This window comes from Vigna unguiculata, chromosome 8 (genome assembly GCF_037176805.1).
Source record: "Vigna unguiculata cultivar grain cowpea cultivar isolate G323 ecotype 2 chromosome 8, ASM3717680v1, whole genome shotgun sequence".
Lineage (NCBI taxonomy): Eukaryota > Viridiplantae > Streptophyta > Magnoliopsida > Fabales > Fabaceae > Vigna > Vigna unguiculata.
This window is the reverse complement of record NC_140799.1, coordinates 9,407,233-9,427,493: the sequence shown is the minus strand read 5'-3', so window position 1 is coordinate 9,427,493 and position 20,261 is coordinate 9,407,233. Positions and strand designations below refer to the sequence as shown.

The following is a 20,261-nucleotide window of genomic DNA, read 5'->3' as shown; positions in this document are numbered from 1 at the left end:
AAAGTGAAACCCAACATCTCCTTACCAATTTCTTCTCTTTTGTCAAAACCCATTTTAATACCAATATAGCCAATATTCGGGTTGACAATGGGAGGGAACTTTTTTCTATGCGTGATTTTTTTACACAACAAGGAACAACTTACCAACACTCTTGCACTTACACACCACAACAAAACGGAGTTATCGAGCGTAAGCATAGACATATCCTTGAGTCAGCATGCGCTCTTCGTTTTACAGGTCATCTTCCCTTAAACTTTTGGGCTTAATGTGTTTCCACTACTGTCCATATTATTAACAGGTTGTCTATGCCTCTTCTATCACGTTAGACACCTTTTGAGTGCTAGACATATAGAGATGGATTGCCACTTCATTCGTGATAAGATTCAAGATAGTTAGTTGCAACAAAATATGTACCTTCCACTGAACAACTTGCTAATGTGTTCACTAAACCACTAGGAAAAGAAGTTTTCTCTACCATGAAGTGCAAGTTGGGAGTTCTTGATATTCACTCTCCAACTTGAGGAGGAGTGTTAGAAATTAAATCATGAGAAAATTTGTTAATTATTAAAATAGCTTAATTACAAGAACAATTTTGCATTATTATAGGAATATAAGGATTGTATATATTAATTATAAATACTCTCTCTTGTATATAATTTTGTTCTTCCTTTCAATAAAATACAACACATAATTCCTTTTATTTGTTTCCTTTACACTAATTAACATGTAATTATTTTGCAATCTATTTAGGTAGTTTGTAATTATTTTTTCATGCAATGAAGTACCAAATTGTGATGCTTACTTGTTCAATAAACAAGAGAGTATTTATTTTTATTTTGCTTTGTGTTTTCTTTATTTCACATTTTCTTATAGTGTAATTCTGAATCAATATTACATTATTTATTTTGTTGTTCTTTATTCTAGTTTCAACCCTAGGTGCATAATAATATCAATTAATTTAATATTTTAAAACTATAATTTAGCAATATTGGACAAACTATTTTTTTATCAAAATTTATCAAAAACTTTGTATTAACATCAACAAAAGATCTTCTCAATTGATATGAAGAGAGATTACTTTTATTTGTCTACAATTATTTTGACAAATAACAATTAAAGTTAATTTATCGATATTGTTGGTTTAATTATAATTTAGTAGACTTCTTTTCTTTTACCATTTTTAACTAAAAAAATTTCTTCAATTAACATTGGCGAAAAATTATTCTAAATGTTAGCTAGACATTAGAAAAAAAAAAATCTAAGTCAACTTTGAATAAAAATTAATATCAATAATATTGATAAAAACAACTCCAACGAGAGATTTTTCAAAGCAAGATTCAATAATAATGAAATATGAGTCTAATCTACGTAAAGGATTGATACTATTAAAAATTCTTAAGAATAAAAGAGAATAGAATGATTTTCACTTACATTTTTCATTATAGATATTGAATATATATACATAAATCCTCTTGAACAATTTCTGAAATCCTACGACATTTGTAGAAATAAAAATAAAATATATTGAATTAAAATCCAATAAATGCATAATTATAATTAATGAGACTAATATGAGAAATTTAATAAAATATCTTAACACTACCCCTTAAGGTGGTGAACATATGGTGTGCCAATCAATCTACCATCAAGTTTCTCTTTAATAAAATATTTGTCCATTTCAGTATGTTTGGTTATATCAAGTTGTAATGGATTATGGGCCTATGCTAATTACACATTTGTTGTCACAATATAGCTTCATAGGTCCCTCCCATTTTATCTTCCAATTTTTAACCATAATAGCTTACATATCCCTGAAGTTATTGCTCAAAATTCAACTTTAACACTTGACATAACTATCAAGCTCCGCTTTTTATTCTTCTAAGCTACCAAGTTTCCACCAAGGAAAGTACAATAACCAGTAGTTGATCTTCTATCAACAACCGATCCTGCATAATCAACATCAATATATGCTTCAAGAGTGATATTCTTGTTTATTTTGAACAAAATTCCTTTTCTTGGTGTTCCTTTCGAATACTAGACAATTATAAGATCAACTTGTAAATGAGCTTCCTTTGGTTGATGAATAAACTGATATACTAAATTCACAACAAAAACAATATCAGGTCTAGTGTGAGATAAATAAATATGTATTCCTACAAGCCTTTGATACATTTCTTTATCAACAATACACCATCCTCTTCATATCTCAACTATACATTTGGATCAATTGGTGTGCTCACTGGTTTTTAGGCCATTTTACATGTTTCTTTTAGCAAATTAGTGACATACTTTTTGTTGGGATATAAAAATATCTTTCTTGGAGCCAGAAACTTCAATGACTAGGAAATATTTTAATTTCTCCAAGGTTTTAATATCATATTCTCTTGCCAAACATTAACTCAATCTTTGTTGTTCATGTTCATCATTTCCAGTCACAATAGTATCATCTACATAGACTAATAAAATGGTTAATCCCCTTGAATCAAAATGCTTAAAAAATAAAATGTGGTCTCTTTGATGCTATTTATACTTAAGGCTCATCATGACTGTGGTGAACCTCCCAAACCATGGTGACTATTTCAACCCATACAATGCCTTCTTCAATTTTCACATTGTGTTTGCCTCAATATGTTATGTGTATTCAGGTAGTACCTATATATATATATATACATATTCAAGACCCCTATATAGAAATGCACATCAAATTGTTGAAATATTCAATCATGGTTTGCTGCCAAAGATAATATTACTCTAATAGTATTCATTTTAGCAACTAGTGCAAAAGTCTCCAAGTAATCCACTCCATATGTTTGAGTGAATCCTTTTGCCACTAACCTAGTCTTGTACCTCTCAATGGTTCCATCAACCTTGTATTTTATTGTACAAACCCACTTACACCCAACATGGTTTTTTCCAAGTGGTAGAGTGACTAGCTTGCAAGTATTATTCTTATCCAATGCCTTTATTTCCAAATCCATAACTTGTTTCCATTTTTGTCAATTAATGCCTTAGATACAAAAGGTTTAGAAGGTTTAGTCACGACTCTAGTTCCTTTTTTATATGGGGAATATGAATTCTAAATCTCTATAATAGACTTATCATAAGAAAATTCATCATAGTTAGAATTAAGATTTACAAGTTCAGATATATTTACCTCTTGTAATGGTAATGAGTTGAACTATTAAACAGGAGTAGATCTTTATGGGTGAAATTTTGAACTGATCAGTTTTAAAAGGATTTTGATTTACTTTATTTCCCTTTCAATAGGTTCAGTTTAAGTAGTATTATTCTTTTATATGTTAGAAAAATTTGGAAATATAAAATCATCCACAGTCTCATCATCTTCCCTAAAATTTCCCCCTGAAGATGAGGATGGTCAAAATAGCTAACTTTCTCATTGAAAGTGACATCCCTTGAGACAAAAAATTTCTTGGAAGGACAATGAAAACACTTATCCCCTTTTTGTGTGACAGACTACCCTAAATTACATTTAAGTGCCCTTGGATCAAGTGTTTTCCTTTGGTATTTATGAATATGGACAAAAGAAACACAACCAAACATTTTAGGTGGAAGGCTAAGAGAATAAATTATATGCTGGTAAAAAGAATGGAGGTACCTCTATTGGACATTTTAATTGTACAACAGTAAAGAGTAACTTGTTAATTAAATAAGTGGCACTGAGAATGACTTACCCCAAAATCATTTTTGGAACATTATTTTGAAAGACGGGTGCTCTATTTTGTTCTAAAATATGTCTATTTTCTGTTCAACAACTCTATTTTGTTACAATCTATAAACGCATGAAGATTCATGACTTATCCCTTTCTTTTGAAGAAAAAAATATGATGTATGATTAAAGTAATCTTTAACATTATCAAACCTAAATTTATTGATAACCACCATAATTGATTTTTAATTAGTGCCATAAATTTCATAACAATATAACTAACCTCAGATTTCATTTTAAGGATAAAAAGTCATGTTATCCTTATACAATCACCAGTTAAAGTAATGAATCATTTGGCTATTGAAAAATTTGAAACAATAAATGGATCTACACATACAAGATAAAAATGATTAGGACTTATTTTACTACATGACAAAGAAAACGAAACATGTTTGTGTGTTGCCAATTCACAAACATCACAATGAAGATTATGCATATTTAAATTCAAATCCTTAAAAAAAGAACGAAATAAAAGTTGTATAACACGAAAGGAGGGATGTCCAAGACAATAGTGATACAAATATTTTTTTTTTCCAAGTTGTGTGTTGAGGATACAATCATTGGAGTGACTCATAATAGGTGGGTTCAAGTGTCCCATATAGTAAGGGCCATTTTACTCTCTAGCATGTCCAATCGTCCTCCCTGATTCCTTATCCTGTAACAAAGAAAAATTAATATGAAAAACCACATTACAAAAGAGGTCATTGGTAAGTTTTTTAATGGATATAAATTTGTGGACAATTTAGGAACATGCAGGACATTTTTAAGGAGTATGGTTGGATTTACCTATATATCTCCTCAACCCGCTGCAATTATCATGTTTCCATCACTTGTGGAGATTTTTTATTACTAGGACATGGGAAATATGTGGAAAAAAAAATTAGGAAATGGTCTCAAGATTAGTGGTTCTAAAGTCTAAAATCCAATGATTCATAAATGGTGTATTTGAGACATTCAATCCAATAAAAAATGGTAACTCACTAGAATATGTCAATGAAGATATACCCGTTTGTTTTCCCGTGTTACTAAGGAAGGATCTTACTATTTCTAACTCATCATGGTTGAGTTGTGGGACAAACCCTCCTTGATTACTAGGAATAATAACAACATGAGCATATTGACCCTTTTTCTTTGGAGAACCACCTTTGTATCCCACTCTTTACTTTGGGTTTTCCATGCAACTTTCAACATTTATCTCTTGTATGAGGTGGCCTGTTGCAATATGTACACCATACTCCTTCATATTTCTTTTCAAATTTATGAAAAAATATCCTTTCCTCGGCTGTGTAGATGCAGTTTTTCCCTCAACAATCATTGCTGAACTTTCTACAATATGAGTCTCTAGCATTAGACTCCTTCTACTTTCCTCACTCAGTAATCGCCCTGACTTCATTAAGTCATAGAACCTTCTCCTTGCTAAAGATTTGGATTCGAGCATGATCATATTCTTGGTTTAGGCTTACTAAGAAATCATATACCCGATCCTGCTCTTAGAATTGTTGAATCTTCAAAACACTTGACTTTAATAACCATATAATGATCCAGATTCATCCATAAGGCTTTAAGTTGATTAACATATTTAGTGAAAAATTTATTACCTGGTTTTGCAGCCATGGTTTTCACATTCACATCATATATTTCTACAACATCTTTTTCCTTGGAATATGTTTGCTCTCTAAGCAATCCATATTGTTTTGGCTAAATTGCGAAAACATGCAAGTATCACTAATATCTAGGATCATTGAATTCTATAACCATGTCATGATCATGGAGTCTTCTTCATCCCAAGTTCTAAACGTAGTATCATCTACACCAGGAGGTTCATCATGGAGATGGTTAACCTTACTTTTTCCTTTCAAAATAATCTTAATAAGTTGAGACCATTTGAGATACTTTTTTCCATTCCACCGATAGGCTGAATGAACACTCTGTAGCTCTACTTTAGTCTGAGACTTGTCTCCATTTTCGATTTCAGCCATCACAAAAAAATGATACAAACCTAGATCAAGATAAGAATACAACAATGAAAACCGCAATTGTGTACAATAATGGATTCTAAAACACACAACAAATATTAGAGTCTGAGTGAACAATAATGAAGTACAGATCAGAAACTCTAATACCATCTCAAGAACAAAACATAATAAAATGATTCTCACTTACTAATTATACACATTGAATATATATATATATATATATATATATATATATATATATATATATATATATAAAATAAGAATAATATAAAAGAAAACTTTCTAAAATATTAAAATTGATGTTTTTTTCGTAACTTAATTAAAATTTAATATAATTAAACATTTATCATATTATTGGTATATTCAACTCTAACATCATCCAAATAAAAAAATTCCTTAATAATGGCATTGAATTCACCTTTTTCTTTAGAGGCACAAACTTATTAAGGGGATTTTTTTTACCATTCAACTTTTTGAATGGATTTAAATAAAATAAAATTCAATTAAGATTGATATATGGTGTAACACCCCATTTAATTTAATCAGCAAAATTAAAGGAAGCGTCACATAAAGATAACATACTAGCGCAATCTTGGAGTTTGAAACTCAACTCCTTACAACCCAAGGCACACCACGATGCCCAAAAGAAAACTGGATAAAGAGTTTAACAAAAGTATATAATTCCAAGAAAGAACAAGTACATGGGCCATAGCCCTAAAGAAAACCCATAAAGAAATTAAAGTTCAGTCCACGCGGACTATGCAGCGGAACCACCACCTCCCTGTTGCTCACGGGTGTTCCTCGCATCTGCTCACAACAACAAGTTGATGATCATTGCAAAAGAGAGTACCACACAGCAGAACACACAACAATAAAAGTAGGGTAAGCTAGAGCACAAAATAATTTCATCAAGTAATCTAATACACTTTCACAATCAACAATACATAAAACACTCAACATGCTATGACTCTCAAACCAATACACTAAGGACTCGACTCGACTCATCCAGATACATACAATCTGGTCGGATTCAGTGGATCCTTGCACTTGTGGTGGATACCTCTACTCACCCCCGAGCTATGTGTTACAAGTGTTACAATGAATCAATTTCCCTCACCACAAGGTTAGCCCTTAATGAATTACAGGCCTCCTGGTATTCTCACCACAGGAATTAGTCCGCTCTAAGTGAGACTAACTGACCCCTTAGAGTGTTAGGATGCAACCTTACCTTGAATCCTTACCAAACCATACAGATGGGGCACCACCATAGACACCCACTAACAGGGGCCATGGAATTACGTCCCGACCACTGAAGCACGACCTTGAAGCCTCACCTAGAGACTCCAAGGGATTACGTACTGACCATTTACAAACATATATAAACAGCCAAGAAATAAACACATACATCATGCATAGAAACTTCATACCAACATCCACAATCAACCCTCATTTATCTCATGTCGAACCAGTACCAACTCATGTTACCAACCATGAGAAAAGTGTCTCCTCTCATACCAATATCATGCCATTGAATTACCAATCATCAATGTTCACCGTTGTTCATGCTAGATTTGTGACCACATACGTATCCAACCCCTCATGTATAATTCACATAAGATCATGCCAAACTCACCATTCATTACATGTAAGCCTCCCTCTAATTATATATACTCATCCCCATCATGCCATCATAAAGTAATCCCATTAATTATACGCCAAACATCCACGAAAGGAAAGAAAAGCTAAACTGAATCACACACTCTCGCCTAGCCTCTCGCTCAGACAGAGGAGTCTCGCTCAAGCGAGAGGGTCTCTCGCTCAGGCGAGGTCTCCTCGCCTAGGCGAAGGCTCGAAATCCTGGAACAGTGGCTTCTGCACTGTCTCGCTTAGGCGAGACCCTCCTCGCCTGAGCGAGATGCTCGCTCGCTCAAAATGAGCTGGTCGCCTGAGCGACCTCTCGCGCAAGAAGACCTGGGCGAGCCTCTGCTCATCTCGCCTAGGCGAGGCCAGCTCGCTTGGGCGAGATTATCAGTCCCCACCCACTGTTCACTCACATAACAGACAAAACCAGGCCAAGCAAATGCAATAGCACACTTCACAAACTCAGAGCAATATACAGAACATTAAATCACATGAATCATACACAAACAATCATGATACTAACGATTTCGCAGAAACCCTAGCTTTTCGTACCTGGAAAAGGGTTAGCAGAGACCTCGATGGCACGACAGCGAGCACTGTAGCTCTAGGAATGAACTAGAGAGCTGAAAACAGAACCAAGGGATGGATTATTACGAAACCCTAACTGGGAATACGAAGGAAGATCAATGGAAAACCATACGAGCTAGAAAGAGATACTTACGTGGAGTAGGAGCTGAGTTTGAGTTAGTTCGAAAAAGACTTAGGGCAAACCCTAGCAGAGCGTTCTGTGAGAGAAAAGGAAAGGTGATGGCTGATTTTTCTGCAAGAGTGAAAGTGAGTTAGGGCAAACTAGGAGTGGTTTTATTCTTTGGGCCAGCCTTTAGGCCCAACGGTTATAAGGCAGCCCTTAAAATATTAGGGCAGAAAAATTGGGCCTTACATATGGAATTTTAATTAAAACAAAATTCAAATTCAGTTAAAAATAAATGATATTTTTTGTTATGCCTTTACTTTTTCGGAATAAATTTCAATTAAAATAAAATCAAATTAAAATAAAACATATTGTTTTCTAGTGTACTTTTCATTTAAAATACAAAATTTATTATTTATGTTACGATTTCACATGATTTTGTGAATTCTTTCTATTTTAATTATAATATCGACTTTAACTATATCTTACGCATTTGAGTACATGAACCTAATTTGTTGTTTATTATTTTTACTTACGTTCTTAAGTTTAGTTACATATATGTAGGTTGATACTTCATTGATACATCGTTAAACCTTTTTCACACAATCTTTCATCAATATATTTTGATTTGTCATGTAAGAAAATGCATAACGTGTAATTGAAACGGTGCATGAACATCGTTGTCTGAAAGAATATTGAATTCCATCAACCTTATACCTTCCTATGTTGAAAATATTTGTAAATTCTTCTCTATTATTGAGAATTCAAGTTCTTGCAAGGTTTTAAGGAGAATCACATCAATGGGTAATCGAGTTACGTACTTGAATTTGCAAATGTGGTTCACCTAACAAAAGTTAACCAACTTACACGTCACCACTTGAAGTTGAACAAGTTCATGATGAGGAAATTATATATCTAGCTACCTAATAATTTGTTTACAGCAATTAGCAATTTGAGAAATATAAAGTTGGTACCAAAGATTTGGAAAGAGGACGTGAGAGAACGTGATTCAACTTTCCTATAAATAAAATAATAATAATAATTAATATTTATCGATAAAAAAATGAATTTGTGTTATTTTTTTAAAAGAAAATTATATTTTAACATCATTTAACTACAATTTAACAATTTTTATAAGATTAAAATAGTCTTAATAAAAGTTAACTTTTGTATTTAAAGAGAAACAGAGAATAAAAGATAGTAAAAACAATATAAGAAAATCCTCCGATGACAATAAACTTTAGTGATTAAAAATTGTTAGTCATGATAGTAATCAATTTATATACTAATTAGTATTTGACATGTGTATTCACACAGATTTTCTTTGTATTTTTTAGAAAAATAATATAATCAATAATATATTATCATTTATGGAAAAATTTATAATCATTCTCTAAGTAAAATTTTTTAAAAGAAACATAGTGAAATATATATATATATATATATATATATATATATATATATATTATAATAGGAACGTATGCGTACCTTTTTTATTTAAATATGATATAAAATTATCTCATAAAATATGATATTATATTTTTATAAATTTGATAATAATATGGTTATTACAAATATTTAAATAAAATAAAAAATAATGTTATCAATTTTGATTAAATAAATATTTAAAATAAATATTTTTAAAATCTTTTACATATATAAAATATTTATGATTGAAAAATATCTATTTTTTCAGTAATATATTAAAATATTGTTGATATTACTATGGTAACTTTTTAACAAATATAAATGTATAGAATTTTTTTAAAAATAATATAAATTTGTTATGAATTAAAACTTTGTATGAAATAAAATTAAATAATAAATAAATTTTCAGTAATTTTCGCATGAAAATCATACAAAAAAAAATTAAAATGAAAATCAGTAGAAAATTTAGTAGTTTCCCGTCAAATTTTAAGATTTATTTAACATGTTTTTACTAATTTAAATTTGTAAAAACATTTGCAACAAATATAAAAGTTTTATGTGAAATTTTCTAGAAGTTTAAATCAGCAAGAAAAAATCTTATATTAATCTTATATGAAAATCTTATAATAACTAAATTATATTTTTTACGGTTTGTTAATTTTTGTTGTCAATAATAATGAATTTATGTTAAAAATATATATTAATATGAATATGAATATGTTATGAAATGTATAGATGTTCATTGAGTTGAAATACATCTAGATGCAATGTGTCTTGATGATACTCTAAAAAAAAGAAAAAAAAAGAGAGAAAGAAGGTGGAAATAAAACATCTAAATGTCTTCTTATGGATAAACAAAACAATAAGTTTTAATGAAAAAATCATGAGACCAAATTGATTATGCTTCATTCTCAGAAGTGAATGCAACAACATCCATTAGACTAAATTGGTTATGCTTTCACTACTACAGTAAAGGCTTTTTGCCCCGGTTATTTTCCTCATTTTGTCTCGGGTCTGGAACCGAGGCATATTGGGGTGAGGCCAAAAGGTACCCCTTTTGGCCTCGATTGTTACCCGAAGCCATAGAGTTCCATTTCTGCCTCGGGTCAAAATTGAACCGAAGCCAATCATCCTCGCCGGCAAACGCAACAACCATCACCATCTTCTTCCACGAATCTGAGAAACCCTAATTTTCATCATCTCTTTCCATCACCATGGCAGCCGCCACCCTTGTCGGAAGCAAACTTTCCGGCCACAACAGTTTCGTCTTCTTCTTCGCAACGCACCATTGCACTGCAACAACTTCTCTCTCTGTCTAACAATTCGACAACATGGACTACATGCACAAAACTCTCCGCTACTCTCTCTCTTCATCAATATTGAAGGCTCTCAAGACCACCCTTCAATTTTGGACCCCTTTCATATTCCTTTGCGACTCACTTTCCATTTTCTACATCTTTCTCTCCTCCTTCTCTTCTCGTACACATTTTTCTCCCCTTCTTTTTACCTCTTCAATCATCTTTCTTCTATTAAGATCTTTTGGGTCACTGAAAGCTCGCGTTTTTCTTTTCTGGGAATTTTGTATGGTTCTGAATTTTAATTTGCTCGGTGTTTTTTGAGTGTGGCTCTGCCGAAACTGTTAATGGTGGGTTTTGTTATGCAGAGAGCAGCGCCACTGCAACAACGCAACGCCACCACCACCTTCGAATAGATCGGAGTAGCAGCGAATCCGCGCCACCAGAGCCACCACGCTGCATCTGGAACGTCGACGACATCACCACTGCGCCTGGAACAGTTATGCCGAAGGGAGAAGAGAAAGAGTATTGTTGTAGAGAGGGGCAAGGGGAAGAAGAAGAGAAAGGGGGTTCGCGAATTTGGTGCCCTAATTAAACCATATGGCACCGGTTCAGACCCACCCGAGGCCAAAGAGGTAACAACTAGTGGGTTTTTGGCTTCGGGTATGTGTAACCGAAGCATGTGAGCCTCTTTTGCTTCGGGTTAAACTGAACCGAGGCATAAAAGTTGTCTGAAATTGCAAAAATGCCATTGTGCCATTATATGCTTCGGTTTCTGGACAACCGAGGCATATAAGGCGAGGTAAAAATCAATTTATGCACTAATGTTTGTTCCCAGAAGTGAATATAGCAACATCTAATTCATATTTTCATGGTCATAAAGGAAATTTCAAAGAGACATTTTGTCATCAGAAGTCAAACAATAGTGTGAAAAGGGAAAAGAAAAAGATGAAAACAATGACAAATAATATGACAATATAATTTATCACTACGGTGGTAAATGCCATTTGGGTCATACTTCTCTTACATCAAAGCATCCTAAAAACAAGGATAAGAACATATAAACACACTTTGTGTTTATAAAGATGATGATTTTGTTTTTGGCCATATAGATGCCACTCTTTTTGATATTATTTTTCTTTTGCTAAACTAAATGAAATGGAAGATGGAAACATTAATCACCTCATTGGTGATGGAGGTATTAAGAATTTGTGTTTTTTGCATAAAATGGTTGAAAAGTGTCTGTGTATAAAATATATTTTTATATATTAAATTATTTTTATTATAATTTAATTGAAGGTGAATTCTCTATGACATTATTACTATATAAAATATGCATGTTTGATGTTGGTTATGTATAAGAATCAATATTTTCTTTTATATCATGAAATGTATATGTGAAATGAGTGTATAATGAACATTTATTATTATATATAGTAATTGTTATAAAAGTGTGAATGTATAATATTGATATTTTCTAATATTGGATGACACATGAATAACATTACTAAACTTGAATTGGTATTATGTAGTGAATATACATGGTAATTGAAATGTCTTTCTTATAAAAAATATATATAATGTCCCAAGATAGAAATAGAAATGTTGAATTTTATTAATTGCATATTTTTAAATGTTGAATACAAAAAGTCATCATTTGTGCATTTACGTGTACAAATTAAATGAAAAAAAGAAGATTTATGGTGCATTAATTGATTGAAATTGAATTACAGGATGTAACTGAATTTGTACAGTAAATTAACGTAACAAGGGACAATGAAGTAACTTTTAAATAAGAGTAAATAAAAGGGACCATGCATTTTTGAGTGGAGGAAATTTAGGTTTTTGGAAGGTAATAAATTTGAACTTGATTAGTATTAAAATATAATGGGTAAATTAAGATTACATTAAATGATATATTAAAATGAAAATACTTTTTTTTTTGTAAGAATGTGAAGAGTTTTGATATGGATTTGTGGTTCTAATTTTATTATACTATACATATATATATATATATATATATATATATATATATATATATATATATATATATGTTCAAAGATTTTGGATATGATATATGACTTGCGAAGTTGATTAATTCTGAATGGTACCTACAACAAATTGAGGTTATTAAGTTCATTAAAATTTAATTTATATATATATATATACATATTTAATATTACTGCATATCAAAATGATCATATACATATATATATATATATATATATATATATATATATATATATATATATATATATGTATATGATCATTTTGATATGCAGTAATATTAAATAGACTAAATATATTGTATTTTGTTGATAGTGCAAGAAATAAACTCTTAAGATTATTAATTTATTTTTCTCTTATTTGCTTATTTGAGAAATGAATATTAACATTATTTTTATATCATAAATAATGTTTTAAAGGCTTCAGAAGAGCTACTACACTTCTACAAAGAAGTCTAATAGAAACTTATTAAGTTCTAAAGATATTTGTCAAAATAGATATCTTATTGAGACAAACAATAAAGGAGATATGAAATATCTTTATATCAATGGACTTGGGTTGAATAAGAAAAAAAATGTGTATTGGAGAAATTATCAATCTTCTCTTATGGCTTGTACTACACATGTATTAGTACAATTGAAATGCATATCCTTGTAAACCAGAAGTTTACAAATCAAAACGGAATTCCTTGTTTGGCATGATTATCATGATGCAAAAAAAAAAAATAGTTGAAAACTCTTGTGGACACCCACTTAAGAGTCAAAAATTTCTTCAATCCAATGATTTCTCATGTAATACATGTTTACAAGGAAAGTTGAAAATAAGACCATCACCAAAAAACTTTAGAAATGAGTCAATCTCCTCTTTTGGAATGAATACATGGTGATTTTGTGGTCCAATGCACCCATCATGTGGATCATTTAGATATTTCATGGTTTAATTGATGCATCAACTAAATGGTCACATGTTTGTTTATTATCAACTTGCAATCAAGCATTTGAAAAGTATTAGCACAATTAGTTAAGTTAAGAGATCACTTCCCAGATTATCCGTTTAAGAAAATTTGTCTTGATAATGCTGGTGAATTTACATCTTATATGCTTTTCATGAGTATTGTATGTCTATGGGAATTGAAGTTGAACATCCAGTAGAACATATGTTCATGCTCAAATTGGACTTGTAGAATTATGAATAAAACGTCTAAAGTTAGTTGCAAAACCATTACTTATGAGAGCTAATCTTCCAATGACTACTTGGAGATATACAATTTTACATGCTACAGTATTGATTCACATCAAGCCAATAAGTTATCATAATTACCCTATTATGCAATTGGTTTTTTGTTAGTAATCTAATTTTCTCGTTTAAGAATTTTTACATATGGTCGAATTTCCCCACCAAAGGGACTATGATAAGTCTATAGAGATGATTGAGAATATATGTTGGATATGATTCTCAAATCAATAATAAAATATTTTGATCTGTCAAGAGGAGACATATTTATAGTTTGATTTGTCAATTGTCATTTTTGATGAATGAGGTTTTCCAACATTAGGGGGAGAAAGAAAACAATTGGAAAAGGATATTGGTTGGAATGAATTATCATTGTCTCTCTTGATCCTCGTACAAAAGAATGTGAACTCGAAGTTCAAATGATAATTCATTTGAATCTTAGTCAATTAATTATCAAATATTTTTACTGACACAAATAGGGTAATTAAATCACATATATCAATTGCTAAATGCACTAAATATAATTGATATTAATTCATAACATGATTGAAGCGTGGTAAGCTTATTGGTTCCAAAGATAAAAATCCTCAAATGAGAAAATGAGATAAAAAGACAAGATGACCTAATCGAGGGGCTGTAAATCACAAAAGATTCATTTGACATAATTAATAATTTGGTTCTAAAAGAACCTTGGTTGCAGAAGAACCACAGGTACTTGAAATTGTTGATAATGATGAGATCTCAATAAAATTATGTCATGAATAAGATAATATGGAACAAAAAAAAATGAAGTCAATGTTGACGATGTTTTAGCATATAATATAACGATGAATGTTATGAGTGACAATAAGGATCAAGATTGTCGATAAAGAAATGATTGGCCAAATGAAAAGTTGAATATAAGTAAAATTAGATTTGCTTGTTAAACAAAAGGTTTTTGGACCTGTAGTCCGCACACCTAAAGGTGTAAAACTCATTGAGTAAAAATGAATTTTTGCGCAAAACAATATTATCAAGAATGATAACTATATGAAAATCCCTGAAGAATTTAATTTACCCAACATTGCAAATTCTAAAGTGGATTATTCAATAAAATTGAACAAGTCCCTTTTATGGATTAAAGCAATCAAGATGTATAGTTTTCCTTGTAAGTACTTGTTAAAGGAAAGATACTTATCGTTGTATTTATGTGAAAATATCGAAAAATGAATTTATCATAATTGTTGTTTATGCATATAACATAAACATCGTTGAAACTCTTAATGAATTCACAGATGAATTGATTGTTTAAAGAAAGAATTTAAGATAAAAGATCGTGGAAGTACAAAGTTTTGTTTAAGATTACAAATCGAGTATTTAAATACAAGTATTTTTGTACATCAAGAGGTTTATATAATGAAGGTGCTTAAAAGATTATATATGGACAAGTTATATCATTTTTGTACTTCGATTGTGAGGTTATTAGAAATTGATAAATGTCCTTTTAGACCTCACAATGATGAAGAACTTCTTGGTTAAGAAATATCATATTTTTAATGTTATAAAAGCACTAATGTATTTTGCTTATTATACTTAATTTGATATAGTATTTTTTATAAATTTGTTAAGCAAGATATAATTCTTCACCTACAAGAAGATATTGAATTAGTGTAAAACATATATTTCGTTACCTTAAGGGTACTTTGAATATAGCCTTATTTTATCCAAATGATTCAAAATCAAATGAGTTATGTAGATGTAGGTTATTTATCTAATCCTCACAACAATTGATGATAAACAAGATATTTCTTCACAAGTTTGGGATCTTAAAGATGAAATTTTACATGAGGGGGAAAAATAGAAGATGTGATGAATAATATTATATCGAAGAATGAAAAATGATGTACTTTTTTGCCTTAACTAGGTTTTTATCCCAAAGGGTTTTTCCTATTAAGGTTTTAATGAGGCACATTCTTTGCTCAATGAACACCTAAGGGGGAGTGTTGTGTTATGAAATGTATAGATGTCCATTGAGTTGCTAGCAGTTACCTATGATTGATTGCTATTGATGTTATCATTAGTATTGTAACCATTGAGTTGTTGTATATCCCTTGAGTTTCCTTTTGTATCTATAAATAGAGATTTCTCCTACTGATAATTACACACAGAAAATCAGTCTTTACTCTCTATTTTTTTTCTCTCAATTATTTTATAACAGAATATTAATACTAATGTTAATGTTAACAACAATAATGTATAACTATATAAAAAGATACATCAACAACAAAATAAATAAAAAATTCAAGTATTTGAAATATGATTCCGGAGTAAATAAAAGTAAGTGTGTCTAACTATAATAATAATAATAATAATAATAATAATAATAATAATAATAATAATAACAACATTAATAATAATACCACTCTACAATATTATTCTATAATGATACAAATAATAATAATACAACAACTACATATATGAATACACATCTTTGGTGTCTTTTTTTGTTTTTACAATTTTATCCTTTTAATTATTATTTTTTAAATTAAATAATTATTCATAATAAAAAAAATTATTTTTCAATTTTATTATTTTACTAATTTTAGTAACTATTTTTTTGAATTAATTACTCAAATATAATGATAAATCACCAACGAAACAAAAAAAGTGCAAGTAATTCGAACATGATCATGTAGTAAATAAAAATAAAATGTGTGTTTAATTTTAATAATAATAATATTTCGTATTGATAATAATAATAATAATAATAATAATAATAATAATAATAATAATAATAATAATAATAATAATAATAATAATAATAATAATAATAATAATAATAATAATAATAATAATAATAATAATAATACAGCTACATATATAGAGATACACGATGTCCTATTTTGTTTTTACTATTATATCCTTTTAATTATTATTTTTTAAATTTAAATGATTATTCTTAATAAAAACAATTAATCTTTAGTTTTATTATTTTACTAATTTTAGTACCTACATTTTTTAATTCAACTAATTACTCAGATGTAAAGATAATCAACAATAAAACAAATAAAAATGTAAGTGAATCTACATACTACAATTCAAATAATAACACTAATATTATTTAAAATAAAAATACAAATATTAATAATTATTATTATTATATTAATATCAATACTAATACTAATTATTATTTTTTAAATTTAAATGATTATTCATATTAAAAAAATACATTACTAACTACTCAAATGTAAAGATAAATCAACAACAATGTAAATAAAAATACAAATAATTAAAATATAATCTCATAGTTTAAAAGTAAAATATGTATCTAAATACTACAATCCAAATAATAAAAATGCAAGTAATTAAAATATAATCATGTGTCAAAATTGAAATAATAGTAATAACACTAATATTATTTATAAGTATAGTACTACTACCGATAATAATAAATAATCATAATAATGTTATTAATTATAATATCATTACTGTTATGAATTAATGGTCGTCCATTGATTTATACAATTACTCATATGATTGATAATCATATTATTCATTACTCTTTATGTAATATTTTGTATTTACTATTTGATTTTATATCCTTTATGGGTTACCATGTTGTATCTATAAATAGGACTCGTCCTATCAGTAATAAGACACACATACAAACAGAAGTTGCTCCCTACTCTCTCATTCTCTATTCTTCCTCTCCTTTGTCTCTCTTATTACCTTTATTTTATAACACGTTATCAGCACGAGGGTTATCCAACTGAGCGTGAAGGCATTTTTTTTTCTCCCTAAGAACAACGCTCTACATTCCTCAACCGAGGTTCTTTCTAATCTTTTTCTCATTCACAAACTTTATCTCATTTTTTTTGTGTAATGATAATTGTTTGATTTATTTTTTTTCTCTGTCATATTATTATTATTATTATTATTATTATTTGATTTTAATAATTTCATACATGAAATTTGATTATATTCATATTTTATGTGTTAGTTCTAAAACATGTCAAATCTTTCAAAGCTTGAATTTGCGGCCCTTGATATTTCGGGGGAGAATTATTTATCATGGATTTTAGATGCTGAGATTCATCTAGATGCAATGGGTTTGGGTGATGCTATTAAAGAAGGAAATAAAGCATCTGAACAAGATAAAGCTAAAGCTATGATTTTCCTTCGTCGCCATCTTCATGAAGGGTTGAAAATTGAATACCTTACTATAAAAGACCCTTCTGTATTATGGAAAAATTTAAAAGAAAGATATGACCACCAAAAAACTGTGATTTTGCCAAAAGCTCGTTATGATTGGATGCATTTACGGTTGCAAGATTTTAAAACTGTAAGTGAATATAATTCTGCAATGTTTAGAATTACTTCTCAATTGACTCTATGTGGAGAAAGAATTACTGATGAGGATATGTTGGAAAAAACATTCTCAACTTTTCATGCAACTAATTTGCTTTTGCAACAACAGTATCGTGAAAAAGGTTTTCACAAATATTCTGAATTGATTTCATGCCTTCTTGTGGCTGAACAAAATAATGAACTCTTGATGAAAAATCATGAGGCCCGACCAACTGGTTCTGCTCCATTCCCAAAAGTGAATGCAACAACATCTGATCCATATAATCATGGACGAGGTCAAGACCATAATAATAATCGTGGTCGTAATTTTGGTCGTGGTCGTAGCCATGGTCATGGTCGTGGTCGTGCTATTAATCATGGTCGTGGACATGGTTATAAAGGAAATTTCAAAGAGAAACTTCATCAACAAAAGTGGAACAAGAATGCAAAAAAAGGAAAAAGAAAGGGGTGAAAATAATGGCAAAAAGGCTGAAAATATATGTTACCGTTGTGGTAATAAAGGTCATTGGACCCGTGCCTGTTATACACCAAAGCATCTTGTTGAACTCTACCAAGAATCACTTAAAAAGAAGAATGTAGAAACACACTTTGCTTATGAAGATGGTGATTCTGATTATGGTCATATGGATACTACTCATCTTGATATTGGTGATTTCTTTTCTAAACCCGATGGAAGCATTGATCACCTTATTGGTGATGGGAGTGTTAGAAAATAGTTTTATTTTATTTTATATTATGTTATTAAATTTTAAGACAATGTTTTATATTTAATTCATGTTGCTTTTATATGTACAAGTTTTTATGTTTTTATGAATAAAATCCTCTATTTTATTTTTATTTTTTCTCCTCTTACAAAGTAATCTCTAATATTGATATTTATGTTTATATGAAGAATGAATATTGGCATTAACACCAATGATGAGGATCTGTGCCTTGCTGATAGTGCAACAACTCATACAATTCTCAAGAGTAATAAATTTTTCTCTTGTTTGGTAATGCGAGAAGTCAATGTTAGTACTATTTCTGGTACTACAAATATAATTGAAGGCTCTGGAAGAGCTACAGTACTTCTGCCAAGAGGTACAAGATTGCATATTAAAAATGCATTTTATTCTCCTAAGTCCAATAGAAACTTATTAAGTTTCAAGGATATTCGTCTAAATGGATATCATATTGAGACAAATAATGAAGAAGATGTTGAATATCTTTATATCACTCAAATTGAGTCAAATAAAAAATGTGTATTGGAGAAATTATCAGCCTTCTCTTATGGCTTGTACTACACATATATTAATGCGATTGAGACGCATGTTATTGTAAGCCAGAAGCTTACAAATAAGAATGAATTTCTTGTTTGGCATGATCGGTTGGGTCATCCTAGATATATCATGATGCGAAAAATAGCTGAAAACTCATGTGGACATCCACTTAAAAGTCAAAAGCTTCTTCAGTACAATGATTTCTCATGTACTGCATGTTCGCAGGGAAAATTGATAATAAGAACATCACCAGAAAAAATTAGAAATGAGTCAATCTCATTTTTAGAACGAATACAAGGTGATATTTGTGGTCCAATACATCCACCATGTGGATCATTTAGATATTTCATGGTATTAATTGATGCGTCCACTAGATGGTCACATATTTGTTTACTATCAACTCGAAATCAAGCATTTGCTAAGTTATTAGCACAATTGATCAAGTTAAGAGCCCACTTCCCAGATTATCCAATTAAGAAAATTCGTCTTGATAATGCTGGTGAATTTAGATCTCATGCTTTTAATGAGTATTGTATGTCAATTGGAATTGAAGTTGAACATCCAGTAGCACATGTTCATACTCAAAATGGACTTGCAGAATCATTGATAAAACGTCTAAAATTGATTGCAAGACCTTTACTTATGAAAGCTAATCTT

General features: G+C 29.8%; 1 pseudogene; it reads right to left on the bottom strand.

The window, feature by feature from the left end:
* Positions 1-4,016: 4,016 nt before the first annotated feature.
* LOC146884114 (uncharacterized) lies at positions 4,017-5,706 on the bottom strand (annotated as a pseudogene).
* Positions 5,707-20,261: the final 14,555 nt, after the last annotated feature.